The 17,483-nt window shown below is 58.7% G+C and overlaps 1 protein-coding gene across 1 annotated transcript in view; it reads right to left on the bottom strand.

Moving 5' to 3' along the window:
- Nucleotides 1–7,309, bottom strand: part of TCF20 (transcription factor 20) — a 147,973-nt gene extending 140,664 nt beyond the window's left edge. The window contains 1 exon segment of the mRNA XM_032416798.1: nt 7,291–7,309. The gene's annotated coding sequence lies outside the window, so the exon portion shown is untranslated.
- Nucleotides 7,310–17,483: the final 10,174 nt, after the last annotated feature.

Genomic DNA, 17,483 nt, shown 5'->3' on the forward strand with positions numbered 1-17,483 from the left:
TCTACTCACCAAACATGTCCTGAGGGCCTACTATGCACCAGCGCCGGGGACGCAGTGGGAAACAACACAGAGGGAGACACACATTGATTCTAGCTGTCTGGAGGGTTCAGCAGGAGAGGTAGGTGGTGCTGAGAGACCATCAACAGTAACAGGCATCCAGCCTGGTGTGTGTGGGAGCTCGGAGGAAGTGGGGCTTCAGGCAGACCTTAACAACAGGGCGTGAGCAGAGAGAGAGAGGGGAGGGCACAGAGCATGAAGAGAACATTCCAGGCAGAGTGAACAGCACGGGCAAAGCCCTGAGGTGGGCCTGGGGGAGGAAGTGGCAGCCTGTGTGGCCAGAACGTGGCACAGAGGGGCAGGGCCTGTGGGCTGAGGTGAGCAGTCTGGGTTTATCCTCTTGGCAACGGGCAGCCAGGTAGGAGCCTGAGAAGGTTGCCAGGTCCTGGTCACCCTGCAGATTCCTGGACAGAAAGCAATGCATCAGCCCCACTAGGGAGATTTGTGGTTGCAAAAGACCACACTGACAGCCTGGGGAGGCCAGGACTCCTGCACAGCCCAGCCCACAAGCCCGCCCTCCTCCCCAGCAGCGTGGCCACAGGCAGATTGATGAGGTGGAGACCCGATCCGTCTTGAGTTTAGCTCAGATTCTGGCTGCGTCTTGGGTGACAGTGGCTCATCAATACCCGAGAAAATACAGCCTGGAGGGTGGACAATTAGGAGCTGCCCAGCTGGCCGAGGACTGGCCAGACCAGTGTGCACAGATCGCTCTTCTCGGGAAGGCGGACACACGCGCGTGCAGGGAGGGGTGGGGGCAGATGGCCGCTGAGGCCACCGCGCTGCTCACATACTGTCTGCCCCCAGGCCCCGCACGCCAGAGCTTCGGACCACGGGAGGCTCCAAGCGGGGGTCCCCGCAGGGCCTGCCACTGGACAGGTGATCGGAGAGGCAGAAGAGGGCTGCCTGAATGCTCCATCTTCCCGGCACAGAGAGCAGGCCCGAGACTCTCACTCCACATGCTGGGGGCGGATAGAAGCACTGGGTGGTGAGTCTTAAGAGTGCCTGCTCTGTGGCTCTAACACGTTCTCCCTGGAAGGTCATGGGTGAGGCCTCTCCGTGCCTCAGTTTCCTCATCGGAGACAGGAGGGCATTTCCGCCTCGGAGGGTCATTGCAAGGCTCAAACCAGATTCTGGAGTGACTGCCTTTCATCACGTGCAAATGGCTGAAGACCGAGCCCCCCTCCAGCAGCTCTAAGCCCAGAGGAGCTGCCCTGGGCACCCTGTCGGGGCCACATCAGTGTCACATAACCATGTCTTGGGCAGAAGTGAGGTGTAGTCAAAGGGCACGGATGGGAACCACGTAGACCCCACCCCTGGCCCCATCCTCCCACCTGGGGGACGGGCTGAGGGCTCCACCCCCTTCCTGGCAAAACGGAAATAAGAGCACCTTCAGCGCTGAGCTGTGTGTTGGAAAGTGCAAGAATACTGTAGTCCCGGGCACTCCGCAGGCACACAGAGCCTGCCGCATGCCCTCCTGACTCTGCCCCCTTTCCAGGTTTCTCCTGCAATCCCCTTTGCTAAAGCCCCATTCAGTCAAGACAGTCTTAACCTCCTAGGCACATGGGTTACCCAGAAACGGAGACTTTTTGCAGATGGCATGAGATTCTAGGGGTTTGCATTTTAGAAGAGGAACCTGGACAATAGTTATGCCAAAGGAATGAATCACTAAGGATAAAATTTCGCCAACAGGTAAGGAAGGAAAACGTTGGGGGTAGAGGAAAGTCCTTCCTAGAATTCCGAAATCACCTTGCAGAGATGTGGAGTATTTGTAGGGTATGTGTTATATGGCCAGCATTATACCAGGCCCAGGCGCCACAGAGAAAACAGAAAATCTCCAATTGCCTCGGAGGTGCCCATCATGAAGGAATGAATGGACAAGCAAGTGGGGATTAGAGCAGCAAGGGCTCTATCACTGGCTGTTTCCCGGCGGTCAGTAAGCAACCTGCCCTGCTCCAGGACAGTGCACACAGCCGTGGCCCTGCCCACTGCAGCCCAGTGTCTCCTGGGAATGGGATCTCCAAGGGCACAGTGGACGAGATGGGTTCCCTGGTGGCCTTGACCTCATTAATGGGGGTCTGACAAAGCCAGGCCAGGTGGGACCCCAGGCCTAGAAGAATCCATGAAGGGAGCAGTGAAACAGCTTTAATTCTGGAATTTACACTCCCTGTCCTAACAAAGCAATTGTCAGGACCAAAGCCCAAGGCGAGGCGCATGTTCATAGCCACCACCATCCTTACTGGGTTCATTCCCCGGTGTACGGTGGGTCCTGTGGGGACAGACCCACAGACAATGGCTGCCCTGGCCCAGCCACCCCATTGCTGTGAGGCCCCAGTCACCTTCCACCCCTGCTCGGCACCGTGGACTCCTCATCTGAAAGAAGTGAATGGTCATCTCTGCCACGAAGAACCAGGAGGGGACAGATCCCTGGAAGCTCATGAAGCATCTCCTCCTCTCCTCAGTGTCTGAGCATCAGATGAGGGTGTGGGGTGCCCAGCTCCGGGCCTCCAACCTCCCCATGCCCACGCCCTGCATGCCCAATGCCCGGGCCTCAAGCCCACACCTCCAGAGCTCAAGGGAAGGGTGACCGGAAGATGACAACTGGATTTCTGGGCTGCTGGGGATGGCATACTGGGAGTGGCTTATCATTCTCGGACCAGGAGAGTTCAGGACAATCAAGTTCTTGCAACCTTCCCCTTTCAGGCTCCCCTGCCTGGCTCACACCTCCACACATGACCCCTAGACAAGCCTCTCAACTTGTCTGGGCCTCAGTTTCCCCACCTGGAAGTGCAGGTGATAATGCCCACCTGTGAGCGGTGCCATGTAACTTATACCCAGAGTCTCTTCAGCGTCTGGCACTCAGAAGGCAGCCCACTTAGGTGGGTGGACTCCCTGGCACATGGTAGGACTTCAACGCCAGAGCTGCTGACCCCACGGGGCCCATGCTGTGCTGCCAACCAGGTGAGGGCGGCCGAGGCCTCTGAGAGCCCGAGGTGGCCTGGAATCACCCAGTGTCCTCTCTCCACGGTGGCGAGGACCGTGCAGCTGCAAGCAGGGCCCTGCGCAGCACACCCTCACCTCACCCCTGTAGGCCTTACTCACGCCGCACCTGCCTCCTGGAAGGCTCCTCCCCATATCTAACGCCACCAGGCAAAATCCTGTTCCCCTTCATGGCTTACAGCCACCACCTCCTCCAGGGGTTTCCTTGCTCATCTGCCAGAATTCATCTTGCTTCCTCTAGATGCCTCCAGAGCTGTTAGGACCCGGGCTCTGATCCTGGATAACTCCCAGTTACCCGAGACTGACTGCAGCCTAAACAGAATTCTGTTCTGTGAATACAGCAAGCTTAGTCTCACCTCAGGACCTTTGCATGGGTTGTTCCCTCTGCCTAGAACGCTTTTCCCCAAGACCTATACAAGGCAGTCTCCTTCTTGTCTTTTACCTCTCAGCTAAAATGCCCCGTCTCTCAGGGCAACAGCAGGGGCTCCGACTGCTGTGTTCAAGGCTGCAACCCGTGTACCTAGAACAGTGGCTGCAACAAGACGGATACGGGGGGAACCGGGATGCCCCACTCCTGAGAGCACGTAGGCTCCTGCTGGGGCCGCCCCCACCCAGGGCCCCGTGTGGCCACCCCAATACGGGGAGCAGACACCTCCACTAACCCAAGGACCTAAAGATAAACTTGGAGGTGATGCGGTGCGTATCTGGAACTGGCCAGAACCCATCTCTTCTGGACAAATGCTCTGGGGCAGATGCCTAATGCGAATCGCTTCTGTCATCAGGACACGGAGGGGCCTGACACGGACCAGCTGCTGCCACCGAGGGACAGGCTGCCGGAGCGTCGATGGGCTTTCAGCAAAATTGATGGCCACTGTCAGAAAATGATTTCCCCACTGCCTGACGCCAGCCCTCGGAGGAGCTCAAATCCCAGGCAGCGATGCCTCCTGGGGCGGGTGGGCGGGCGGTCAGGCAGGCAGCCAGGCGGGCGGCCTACACCTGGCCCCGATGCTTTCCAGAGCCAGGGAGCCCACAATTCCCAGGAGAGACGGGGAGCCGGCGGGGCCCACACCCGGGAGGCCCACACTGAGGGGCTGGGGGACAACAGGGAGCCCTCCCCCACCCAGGTAAGAGTGGGGGCTCCTGCCTGTACCCCCTTAACTCACTTCTGTACCTCCAAGCCCAGCGCAGAGCCTGGCCCAGCACAAGCACCCAGTGAATGTTGAATAAATGAGCAAATAAATAACATTTCTCGAAACTCGGAGGACACCAGACCAGCATCTGGAGGAGGGATTCCCCAAATGGACAAGGAGGGTGGAGGGCACAGGACTCTGGCTACCCAGTGCCTGCCTATCCACACAGCTACCCAATGAGGGAGGGCGTGTATGGGGGGGGGACATGGCCCAACAGCCCTCCTTGCCCGAAGTCTTCAGGTTATACCCCAGCAGAATATTCATTTTTAAATTAGCCGTGCCTTCTTTTTAAAGGTGACGGGCAATTGAATCTGATGCTGCAAAGCTGTTTCTGTAGTTTTTTAGAAACACCCAGAATTGGGGAGTGCCCTGAGACCTGGGGACAGACAGGCAGCTGCAGCCATCTGCAGAGACTCCCACAGGACCCAGTCCTGCCCAGGAGGAAAGGTTCTGGAAAGGGTCAGTTCATCATTGATCACCGGCCACCTAACGGGGGGGGGGGGGGGGGGGGCGTGAGGCACTGAAAAGTGGGAGTAGCCAGCCGGGGCCTCGAGGTGCTGGCGCCAAGCTGGAGGTCCAGAAGGATGGCCCCCCATCCTGGTGAGCTCTGCGGAGTCCTCGTGGAAGGTGCACCGAGCCAAGCACAAGCTCAGGGAAGAAGGCCTCTGAGGAGCAGGCATCCTGCAGGAGGGGCATCCTGGCTGGGTATGAAGGATGAGGGAGGGGACGGCAGCCAGGCAGGTGGAGTGGGTTGGACAGGGGCAGGAAGAAAAACATCCATTCACTCATTCACTCAACATTCACTGACTCCACCTCTGGGTAAGGTGCTGAGCTGGCCAGGGGGCCAAAACTGAGTGAGACTCCGTGAGCAAACCACGCCTGCTCTCCCCTCAGGGCCTTTGCAGCTGCTGGGCCCTCCAGCTGCAATTCCATCTCTTCCTGTCTGGTCAGCTCTTCCCTCAAGACTCAGCCCAAATGTCCCTTCCTCCAGCAAGCCTCCCTTAATTGCAGGGTTGGGTGCGGGCCCCCTTTGGGCCCCCACAGCCCTTGGTGCTGACCTCATCCCAGCACTGATTCCCCTGGGGGGGGGGGTCATCATTCATATGTACACATCCAGCTCCACTGGCAAGCTCCTCGAGGCCAGGGCCACACCTGGCCATGGCAGGTGCCCAGATGCACCAAGCAGGGGCCGCCAAAACTGGGAACTGAGAGGAAACAAAGTTGTGGAGAGGGAAAGAAGAGATGAGAACAGGGACCCTCGCTGGCCATCGGGAGCCTCAGGGGCAGCCCAGGCAGAATTCCCTCCCACCAAATACACAAAGCCACACCTCTGCCAAGGCCAGAACACAGCCAGTGAAACCCCCAGCCTCAGCAAGAAATCAGCACCCCTGCCCATCGCTGCTGTCCTCTCCTTCCAGAATACACGGGGCCGTAGCTTTTCCCTCCCACTGCTCCGCATTGATCCTGGGACCCAGGAGAACAAACGTTCACATCTGTCGGCTAATACAGATCCCACATCCTACTGCTATCATTGCTCCATTTCACAGATGTGGAAACTGAGGCCCAAGGACAGAATGTCTTTCCTGCTCTTTTGCCCATAGAAAGAGCAACTCTTGGCTCCAGGGGCTCCCTGGAGGGCCTGGAGCTGGCATTCTGTCCTTAATACCGCCCATGACTACTTCTGCCTCCACCAAGCTGCCTCAAGCTCCCTCGCTGGCCCACCTTTTCTTTCTGAAACCAGGATTTGATCCTATCAGTCCCCTGCTCAGGTACCATCGATGGCTCCCACTGCCTCCTGGACCATGTCCAAACTCCTTGGCTTCGAGCCCCTCTGGGGCTGGCACCTGTGGAACTTTCTGGTGCCATCTCCATCACTTCACTCCAGTCACAGCTAAACATCGCCCTTCCCCCAAATGCTGGGTGTCCTCCAAGCCTCGGTGCTCACCTGCCTCTCTCCCTGGAACACCATTCCCAGCCAAGTGGACTCTGACTCGGCCTTAAGGCATCGCTCAAAGGTCACATGCCCCCTGATAATCTCCCAGACAGCCCAGTCCCCAGTACCTGTCTGCCTCCCGTGGTGGCAGACGGAGCGCCCCTGGTGCCCGGCCCCGTCTGACTCATCCCCCACCTTCCCTACCCGCCCTCACTCGGCACACCCTCAACATTTGCTGAAATGAATAAATTATCTCATTTAGCCACAGAGCACGCCCAGCTCGACTGTTGGCAGTTCAGCCAAGAGCCCTCGTGTGGAAATCACCACAATGAAGGTGGCAATATTTCACCTCGCCCAGAAATTTACTGCGAGTTCTCTAGTCTCACGAGTGTGTGTGTGTGTGTGTGTGTGTGTGTGTGTGTGTGTGGCATTGGGGGGGGGGACAGTGCTGGGTGACAGAGCTTCGATTTAAACAGAGATGACAGAGAATCTCCTCCTCCTCCTCCAAATGTATCTCTGGCCCATCCAGTTCACTTAGACCCTTCCCTGGTGCCACCTCACTATCCTGCAAGGTAGGTGGCAGGGAAAAAATTCTCTCCCCTTCACTGAGGTGGAAACTGAGGCTCCGAGGCCAAGTTCCCAGTGCACAGTGTCAAGCCACCAACGAAGGGCTCTGTTCTTTCTTCCCTGTTGGGTCTGGGCAGGAAGGGGGATATTGGACACAACAGTGGGGTCACCTGTGGACCTTTCCCACGCCCCGGAGGTGAAGGAGGGAAACCAAGGTGGGCACAGGGTGACCCCTCCCTTACAGACCTGGAGAGAAACGTGGCAGCTAGCCCGCAAGGCCCAATTAGGTAGCTGGCTTCAAAGGCATCTATGAGCCAAGAGGAGCCAGATCCCACTCGAGCCCGGGCAGGGAACAATCTCTGCTCTGCGTCATGTGCGTCTGCCCGTCCCCTGGCAGCCCCATTGGCCATGCTCCCAGAGCCCCACGGGGCAGGCAAGCCCAGGCAGCCTGGGCTCCACACCGGAGGCCCCTACGAGCCCCAGCAGCGGGGCACGTGCCAGGGGAGGCCTGGGCCTTGACCCCACCACCACCCCTGGCCCGCTTACCTGCCAGAGGCCCTGGCCGTGGCCACAGGCCCTGCTGGGACATCCCAGACCCCACCAGGCTCGCCAGGCCTGATTTGCATATGCTAATTCACCACACATCCCTCGCTCCCCTCGCCAGCTTGTTTGGGGAACGGCTGGATCCGGCTATACCTGTACCGTGCTGATGTCACGCCGAGCTATTTCCAGCCTGGTTGCCATGGAAACCACAAGGCCTCAGCTCCAGTTAGGAGTTCAATATATAATTTACTTACTCCCCCATCCCCCCAGCCCCACCCCAAAGAGACTGGGGCGTATGGGGAACAATCGACTAAAATATACACCACCACCCTCCACTTCCCTCAGTGGCCTGTAAAGAGGAGGGGAGGAGGAGATGGGGGGGAGCATGGCACAGCAGAATGGTAAACCCATTTGGGAAGAAGGGGGAACGGTGGGGAGGAGAGGAGAGCTTTCCTCGTTAAGAAGAAGAACAGAGGCTGGTATTTGGAGATGATTCTGGGGATTGGGCTCAGGCCTAGTGAGGGGGGCAGGATGGGGCCCGCTGCTCAGTGACCCCCAGCACTGCCTGACCAAGCCTTCATCGGGGACCTCAAGGGAGGACTGACTCCAGGCCAAGTCACTCAGCTGCAGGTGACCAGCCTTACTCTAGCAGACCCACGGCTACTGTCTGGCTGGCGCCAGGGTCTGCCATTCAGGAGCTGTCCCAAGAAAGGGGCGTTGGCCCCCTCCAGACCTGAGTGCGTAGGATACCCCTGAGCTACCCCCCGAGGTCCTTCCGGCTCTGTTCTGCAGGCATGCACTGACAGCAGCTCCGTACCGTGCCCTGTAAGGGGCACTGGGGAGGTTGCAGGAGGGCTGGGACACAGCCCCCCATGCGGGGAGCCCCCAGGCTGGGCAGGGGAGGACAGATCCCAACACCAGGTGAGGTCCACAGTGAGAGCGACATGAGCACAGGGCTATGGGGGCACCAAGCTGGCGTGTGATGTTTGGGGGCAAAGTCAGAGGTGGCTTCCTGGAGGAGCTGCTGCCCTGAGCTGAGACGTGCAGGGTGAGGACGTGGCTAGAGCGGGAGGACATTCTAGGCAGCAAGCACAGCAGGAACGAAGACCAGCGCGGGTGTTCCTCTGGCCCTGCCCTGTGCCCACATGCATGGAGGCCAGAGGGCCGGGCCCACCCGCCAGGGCTCCAAGCTTGGGCTTCCCCAGCCCCACTCCTGCCTGGGCAACCGGGGAAGGCTGTGGGGGGCAGGGGCCTCCTCCCAGGTCTCTCTCCCCGACGTTCCACACTAGGACCCAGAGGGGCTCTGGGCAAGTCATTTCCCTTCCTGACCTTCATTCCCTCCAGAGCCCAGAGAGGCAAATGAGAGAGCAAGTGGTCAACGAGTTCTGCCGGTGCCAGAACGTTACAACCATTAGATCTAATTCTCATGAGCATCCGGGCCCCTATTTCCTGGATGAAGAAATAGAGGCAAGGAGTGAACAACTAAATAAAGCATCAGGGCTGAGCTCCAAGCCCCTCTTCACACCACACAGAGGCCTAGACAAACATTCCACGGGGGCAGGCGAGGAGGCCAGCAGAGAAGTCCTAGCTTTCTGATCCTCTGAGCAGGACCCCAGAGCAACTGGGCTCTCCCAGGAGCTCCCCTCTCACTCATGGGGCCCCAGATCCTGCCCTATCACACAGTTCTGCCCGCCCTGTTAACCAGCCTGCCCCACCACTCCTGCCTTGGTCCCAACAGCAACAGGACAAGTGAGCAGTGAGCCCCCGATTCCTCGTCACAGCCCTCAGAATTGAGCCCTTCAACTTCTCCACCTCTGTCTTCCATTCTCACCTCTGCTCCAGCCACATTGGCTTTCCAGCAGCTCCTTCATCTCACCTACCACATTGTGGCCTCCGGGCCTTTGCATGTCCTGTGCCACCCATTCGAAATGCCTTTTTCCCCGGAGAGCTATGGAAGAAAACACTGAGAACTTGGCTGATGAAGTCACACAGCCTGGGTTTGACGCCAGCTTTGCCACTTTGTGGCTGTTGACCCCGGGCATCATCTGTAAAATGGGCATGAGGCCCCCCCACCCCTGGCCTTGTAGTGTGGGTTAGATAAGCTAACGTGCAGAGCAGGGCTCTAGTCACTCACAGTCAGCTACCGTTACTACGACCACCTCAGAGCCACGAAGCTGGCTCCCTACCTCCTTCAGGTCTCTGCCCCAACGTGCCCTTCTCCCCGGCCCCCCACTCCCATCCCCTTCTCCACTTTCCTCTCAAGGCCATCCCGGCCCCTGGCACCATCTGTCTGACAGGTCGATGTCTGTCGCCCCCAGCACACCATCTGGGGAAGACAGGATGGTCAGGCGTGTTCACGGTCTCCCGGCTGGTGCAGAGTAGGTGCTCATGGGGGCGGGGGCACCTGGACACAAATGAACAATGGGCACGTGATCCACAGGCCTTACCCGGGCTCTAGAGTCCTCCCCAGTCGGGATTCTGAGTTCACCGGCCACACAGTGGCGACCACAAATTCAGGGGGCCTGGGCACTATGAAGACCTGGCTGGCAGGAAATGTTTCTCCTGGGGGCCCACTGGAGGTGGGGGCCCCCCGGTCAGCCCCCAGGGCTGGGCACGTCTGCAGCTGTGTTTATCCCTGTGCCTGGCCGTTTCCACTTCCCCACTGCCCCAGTAATGTACACACAGCCTCCCAGGAAACTGCAAAAAATGAGTTAATATAACATTATGGCTGAGAATTTAAATACACAGGAGTCAGGCAACGCAGACTTACAGTTCCCCAAGCAACTGTAAAAAGCGCACAAGCAATTCAGGAGCAAGGGCTGGGAATGGATTTAAGGCCTTCTCGTAACAAGGCAGACCCAGGGGCTGCTGTGGCCTGACCCGCCCGTGACGGACAGAAGCTTCAGACAGATGGTCTTGTAGGGCACAGGGGAGCGCCAGGCACCAGGGACATGCAACTCAGGACACATGGCTCCCCAGACATGGCCCGTTTGGGGAGACAAAAAAGGCTCCAGCAGGGGCCCCCAGCTTCCCCCAGCTCTGGCCACATCTACACCCCCAACTCTCGGGCTCCTATGGCCAGCCCCCTCTAATGGCTCAGGGGCCCACAGGCAGCTTGCACTCCTGTCCACTCCATCTGCAGAGGCATGACCCATGGGACAGACGCCCAGGTCCTTCTGTCCCCTCTTCAGCAAAACAGATTCCCGTCTACACTTACTGATTCAAGAACACAGGCTCTGGGGGCACCGCTGGGTTTATCCCAACTCCACCACTTACGAGCCCTGTGACCTTGGGCGAGTTGCTAGCTCACTCTATTTCTTCATATAAAATGGGGGCAGTTACGCCTGCCTCACAAGACTGGGACAATTGGATGAATTGGTACACGTAAAAACATTTAGAACAGTGCCTAGCCCATAGCAAGTGTTCGCTAAATATGGGCAATTATTGGGGTGCCTGATGGCTCAGTCAGTTGAGCATCTGGCTCTTGGTTTTGGCTCAGGTCATGATCTCGGGGTCATGAGATCAAGCCCCACATAGGGCTCTGTGCTCAGCGGGGAGTCTGCTGGTCCCTCCCCCTCTGCCCCTCACCCCACCACTCGCTCACTCACATGTGCTCTCTCTCTCTCTCTCTGTCGTTCTCTATCTAAAATAAATAAAATCTTTAAAAAAATATGAGCAATTATTATTGCTATCATTACCGTTTTCCCTTCTAATTCAAAAAGAATCTGAGAAAGCACAAGACACACAGCAGCATTTAAGCAACTGGAGTAAAAAGAATTCTCGAGGGCTTACTGTGTGAAGCCCTATCCTAAGCACTGAGTGGGGGGCCGCTATGAACACTCGGAAGATATACAAGAGGACCCTGGGGGGATTGGGGTCCCAACACCCACGGTAAGGTCCTTCAGAAGCTGGCTACAAATCTGGCTCGGGGCGCGTGGCAGCCATCACACACAAAGGCGGAGGGGAGAGGGTGGGCTCGACGATGTCAGAGCAACGACTAGCCCTCGATCACAACATCAGATGTCAGCAGGGGAGGTCCAGGGTCTCCCTGGAGAGGTTGTCAGGAGGGACCCAAGACACAGGGCCTGACATGGGCCAGGAAAGCCTGGAGAGGGAGTGACGGACGTTCATTCCCTCGCTGGAGAAGCACTCTCTGGAGGGAGGGAGTGAAGGAACGTGTGTTCTCTGAGTCCAGCTTCAGATCACTCACCTGGCTCAGTTTTCTTTGGCCTCTAGTTCAGAGGCTGAAGCACCCGCCGGACAACCTGACCAGAGACGCCGGAGGCCCAGGACGCAAGGGGAAGGATGGGCGGCCAGAGAGAACCGGGCAACACGTGGGGGCCACGAGACAAGAGTGGCTGGACTCTGAAGACGCGGGAGCTGGAAGGCCCTCAGCTGTCACCTGCCTCAAGTGATGGGCACCCCAGGGAGGAGCTGTGTGTTCAGGGGAGGGGACAGCATGATGCCGAGAGAGGTGGGGGTGAGCTCTCAGTCACTCAAGGGTGACGTCTCTGAGGAGGTGACAGTTGAACCAAGCCCTGCACAGCTGTGGGGTGAGAATCTCCAGGCAGGGGAACCCACAAATGCAAAGTCCCCGGGGCAGGAAGGAGCCCGATATTATGGAGGAATCGGAGAGAGGCAGGCAAGGTGAACACTGAACAAAACCAGCACCAGGTTCCCCGAGTCCGGCCAACTGGCTGAGTGTGGCCACATTTTCCTCGCTGAGGCAGACACAGGAAAAGCTGAGAAACAGGGGGCACGGTGATTCAGAGCACAGACCCCAGAATGGGGGCCCGGGTTTGAGGCCAGCTCTGAGCCTCGGTTGCCTCATCTGTAAAATGGGAGTGACAACTCTATCTACTTCAGGAGGCTGCGGTGAGGATGAACGAGGCAGGGTGCCCCCGGGCGTGTCATTATAACTATTACTAATCCGGGAAGGGGCAGGGACTGAGGGAAACAAGGCCAGGGGAGGAGCAAAGCGGCCAGCCACCGTGACAAGCAACCATGGGTCAATTTCACTGGGCCTGAGAAAGACTTGGGAGGGATGGAAACTGGGAGACAAACAGAAACAGTGATATTGGAAAATAATCTACAACTTGAGAACTAATCTGTGCTGTCGGCTCTGAATTGAGCAGTTTGCTAATGGGCTTTTATAGCCATTGTGATCTCCTGGCCACCTGGAGACTATCATTAACCCCATTTTACAGGTGAAGACACTGAGGCTGAGAGAGGCAAGGTGGCTGGCCCACCAGCGTATCTGTGGATAAGGTAAGACCAGAAGGATCCCAGCCTCGGATGCCAAATGCAGGACTCGGGCAGCCACGGCCCAGGACCCTGTTCTCTCCTTGTCCCCGGCCTGGTCCCTCTTGGGCCCATGCCCTGCGCAGAGCTGGGGCTCTGGAAACCACAGCTGGGTGAATGAACGAATGAACGAATGAACGAATGTCAAGCATACACAATTCAGGCCACGTGCCAACAGGCCTGGCTCAGATACTTCTCCAGCTTCCAGGCCCCTTGGCCAGCCTCCCTGACCGGACATTTGCTTCTTTTGGCCTCCCCCGGGCTGGGCACACGGATGCTCAGTAGGGCCGCTGAAAGGTGCTGGGGACATGAGTCATCTCTGTTGGGCACCCCTCTGCCACCCACCCCGCTGTTCCAGCGCCAGGGCCAGGCAAGGGGACGTTCCTCCCCCAAGAGCCCAGGAGAGGAAAACCTCCAGAAAAAGTCCCCCGAGATGTCCCCTCTGCCTGTTGGCCCTTCATCAGCTGCCTCCCTCTCCCCCAGAGTTCCCAGGGCCAGGCCCACCTGACGGGCCCAGCAACACAGCTGCCTACCCAGCAGAGCCCGACTTCCTCCCCATGAGCATCACCAAGAAGCAGGGGCTGACACCAGCCCAAACTGCACGCTCGGCTTCGAGTCACACCAGCGGGTGGAAGGGAGGCCCTGAAAATTTAATTCAATTCTGCCAATGTCTATGCAGTGCCACGGGCCTGGGCATCACACCAGGAGTCGGAGGTGGGCAGGATACCAAGGAGGGGCCACAGCCTCGCCTCCAAGGAGCTCAGAGTCCTGACCAGCGTCAAAGCCAGGCACACGTCACGCCAGTGAGGGCCTGCACCGGAGGAAAAGGCCCTGAGGACAGGACAGAGAAGGTTCACAGCCAGGGCTTTGTGGACAAGGTCTGGTGGAGCTGAGATGGCCTTGGACCAAGAAGGAAGAGGCCACTCCTGGCAGAAGGCACTCGGGAGCAAAGGCCCAGAGTGTGAAAGGGCACGGTGCGCTGGGAGGCGGCGGCTGTGGGGTGCGGGGTGTCATGTTCAGGGCTCCAATTCTGCCACCCACTCACTCGGAGGCCCGTGGGGCCTGCGCATCTCTGTGAGCCTCAGTTTCTCAGGCTGAAAGTGGCCCTACCTCAGGGTTGCCGGTGGGGGTGGGGGGGAGGGCGGTGTTTCAGAAACACAGGAAGGCCAGGGGCTTCTGGGCCAAGGCAAGGGTTTCCCCAGTTGCCAGAGGGCTGGGTTGTCCAGGGTGCCCAGCTGTGTCCCTCAGCAGAAGGGACCCACCCCCTCCCCGGGGACAGCTGCCCCAGCGATCGGTCAACGGTCAACGCAGGGTACAACGGCCTCGAGCTGGGGTGGCTTGGCAGGACCACCCCAGATCTGGAACCCCAATGGGGTCCCGAGGCGTCTGTTGTGACTGCCTCGCAGCCCAACCTCGCCCTCTGACCCCTATAGGTGTCCCGAGAGCGCTCCCCAAGAAACCTCCCACCCAGACACCTGGGAATCTGTTCCTGGTGAAGCCAACCTGTGATGATGGCCCCTCCTTCCTCGGTGGGGGCACGAGGCCACGCGGTAAATTCCCAGCAGACATGACACACGACACTTTGTCACAGATTGCTCTCAGCCAGACCTCGCGATGTGCATCAAGAGCCTGCTCCAGCTGGGGTTGGTGTGCCGGCGCCCAGCTGGCCGATGCCAGGTTCTGAGCAAGGACAGGGGACGTCCCCCAGAGCACATGCAGCATGGTGATGGGCAATGGACTCCGAGCCTCATGGAGCCGGGCAGCAGCCCCAGCTCGGCGGCCCCACGCCAGCACTTTACCCCTCTGGGCCTCAGTTTCCTCGTGTGTAAAACCACCACCTCGGTCTATAGAGAGCTTGTAAACTGGCAAAGAGCTGCCACATCCACTCCCTTGGGGGGTGGGCGAGGGTGGGCTGCCTCCGCCTTACTCACCTTCGAAAGAGGAACCCAGAGAGGGCGATGCCCTGCCCAGCATCACACAGCCAGGTGAGTCCAGAGCTGCAGCTCTGGGCACAGGCCACCTGGCTCTGCGAGTGGCCCCTCGGCCATTCAGTCTTTTTAACGAGCACTTACCAGGTGTCTTTTCTGGTGAGCAAAGTGAGATCTTTCTCCATGGCCTGAAACGAATCCCCGCGGCATTGGAGCAGGAAGGGGAAGGGGACTAATGTGTATTAAGTGACTACTGTATGCCGGGCTTGTCCCCAGGGGACTCTCCCCTCATGACAGCTGCCTGAAGCAAGTGGTACCATCCCAGCTTAGGGGGAGGGGCCAAGGCACAGAGGGGTCACGGAGCCAAGCCAGGGCTCACGCCCAGCCTCCCAGGCCTCACCATGGAGCAGCTATGAGCTGCCCCTTCTGCAGGACAGCACCCCTGTACTTCTCCGGCTGCTCTGTCCAAGTGTGCCCTCCAGCCAAGCTGGACACACCCCTGCAGAGTCCAGCTCTCCCGAACATATTTCTCAGCAAATGACCAGGGTGTCCTGGGAAGGCAGGGGGCCTGGGGTCCTAGCCTCCCTGAGGGGTGTCCTGGAGGACCTTTCTGAGGCAGGACAACCCGGGTGCCTTCCAGTGTCTGATGGCCCTGATGTCTAGTCCTCACCAAGGCTGTGTGTGGAGCAGCTCAGCCCCAAGACTCCCAGCAGCACTCAACCCACAGGACTAAGGCCCCTTCTCAGGCACGGCTCCCACGCCACAGCCCACCTCGAGCCTGGTCCAGCTCCCTTTCCCATCCCCGCTCTCTTCGTTATAAGCCCGGTCCTTAGCTTCAGACTGCCCAGGATCAAATCCCAGCTCATTCACTCCCTGGCTGTGTGACCCTGGGCAAGTCACTTAACCTCTCTGGGCCTCAGTTTCCTCATCTGTAAAATGGGGAGAGGGACTACGACCTGGGTGGAGTCAAGCAGATGACACAGAAATGCTTAACCTGAGCCCAGGGCACGGCAAGGGCCTGACACTCCTTCAGGAGCATCACTGTTTACTCTCGCTGAATTCATTTGCCGAAGTCCTCGGTGCAGGTCTTGGCCAGGGAAGGGCATTCCAGGTGGGAGAAAGGACCTGAGCACAGGACGGTTCAGGGGCCCCACAAGCACACTGGGGGGCTCTCTTGACGGCTCTGACCAAGGCTGGGGTCCAGCCCGTGCCTCCTTGCCCACCATTCAGGAGGCCCGAGACACCTGTACCACTTGACCGTGGGCCCGCTCTGCCACACCTGGAGGCGTCCCACCAGCCTCCTCCCCTGGTTCATTCCAGCTCTCCCCATCCGTCTCTGGTCCAGGGCAGGGACCTGGTGGGGTCTCCCAGGGGCAAGGCAGGTGAATCTGATAAATCAGTTCTCTTTGGGAGTCACCACGTCGCCAGGCAGGCGGTGGCAATGGCGGCAGTCACACCATGAGCAGCGATGAGAAGGGAGCAGAGCGACGGGAACTCCTCCCTTCCTGCAGTGAGGCCATAAACCTGTCCTTCATCCCAGCTCCCAGGCTGCCAAGGGCTGCTCACGTCTGCCCGACAGTGGTGGGGAGCACCTGTTGAGCCTGGCACCCAGCCTGAACACCCCTGCTTCGAAAGTGGCCGCGGGACAGATGGCCGTGCAGGACCCAGGAACCCACACTCCCCTCTCCAGGAGGAAGGGGGGGGCAAAGTGAGGAGAGGCGTGGGGACGAAGCTGGGAAGCCATGAATGATGGGCCAGAATGCGGGCTCTGTGCTGGAGTGGCAGGGAGCCTCAGACCGCATAGCAGAAGGCAGCGACGAGAGCAAAGGGGTAGCGGGAACAGGATGGCCCCAGCGGATACATGCTGGAAAGCCAGGCACGCAGAAGGCTGGAGATGGGGCCCAGCTTCAGAGGTGACACAGAAAACTGGGAAGCAGCCGAGGGTTGGCCACTAGGGAGGCCAGTGCCCTCCCAGACTCACCCTCCCGTGTCCCCTTCCTCCCCCTGCCCACCCCGTCCCCCATCCAAGCCAAGGCCTAGGAAAAGGATGGCCTCAAACTGGTTAGAAATGGCTCAGTGGGCGGTAGAGGGAGAGTGAGCTCAGGAGCAACTAGGCTCAAATCCGAGTCATGGCCCAGGGTAACGGGAGACCCACTCACTGTCTGGTGGAGGCCCCAGGCTGCTTGCTGGCCCCTTTCCCAGCCCTCCTCCACTGGGCAAGGGCTTAAGCCCTGGACCAGTTCCCAGGTCCCAGCTCAGCCCCCTCCTCATCTGAGTGTCCCCATGGACTCTAACCCAAGCTAAGTCAACAGGCACTAGTCCAGGGCCTCTTGGGAGCCCGAGGCCACTGTGGACTGTAGGACACCACCCTCTGTGCTATGAATCAGTTTCCCCATCTGCAGCACGGAACAATGAGCCTCCCAGGGCCGGCAGAAAGGTTAAATGAAAGATCACATGGTGCCCTTGTGCAGAGCAGGGCACGAAATAAGTTCCTTCCCTGGGAAGCATTGACACCTTCAGTATGTCACCAGACGACCCACAAGCCTACCTAAAACCACGCCCCCTCCCTCCTACCTCAGGACATTTGCACATGCCATTCCTCCTGCCTGGAACACTCGTCCTCATCGTTCTGGGCTCAGTTGCCACCTCCTCCAGGAAGCCCTCCCTGGCTCCCCAGTTAAAGTCAAGGTCCCATGAGTCTCTCTCTCCCACCAGAGTGTAAACTCCATGAAGGCAGGATGGTGATTGGTTGCCCACTGCTGTACGTTGTCATGAATATTTGCCAAATGCATGAATGAAGACACAATGACAAGCATCTAGACCCTTCAGTGACAACACAGGGCCATCAGGGGGTGATGGAGCCTTGAGGGCTGCGGATGCCTACAGAGGCCTCTGACCTAGCCTACAGGGTCTGAGAAGGATTCCCAAAGGAGGTAACACCTCAGCCTGAAATCCGAGACTTAGAGC

Source organism: Phoca vitulina, unplaced genomic scaffold, assembly GCF_004348235.1.
Source record: "Phoca vitulina isolate PV1807 unplaced genomic scaffold, GSC_HSeal_1.0 scaffold19, whole genome shotgun sequence".
NCBI lineage: Eukaryota > Metazoa > Chordata > Mammalia > Carnivora > Phocidae > Phoca > Phoca vitulina.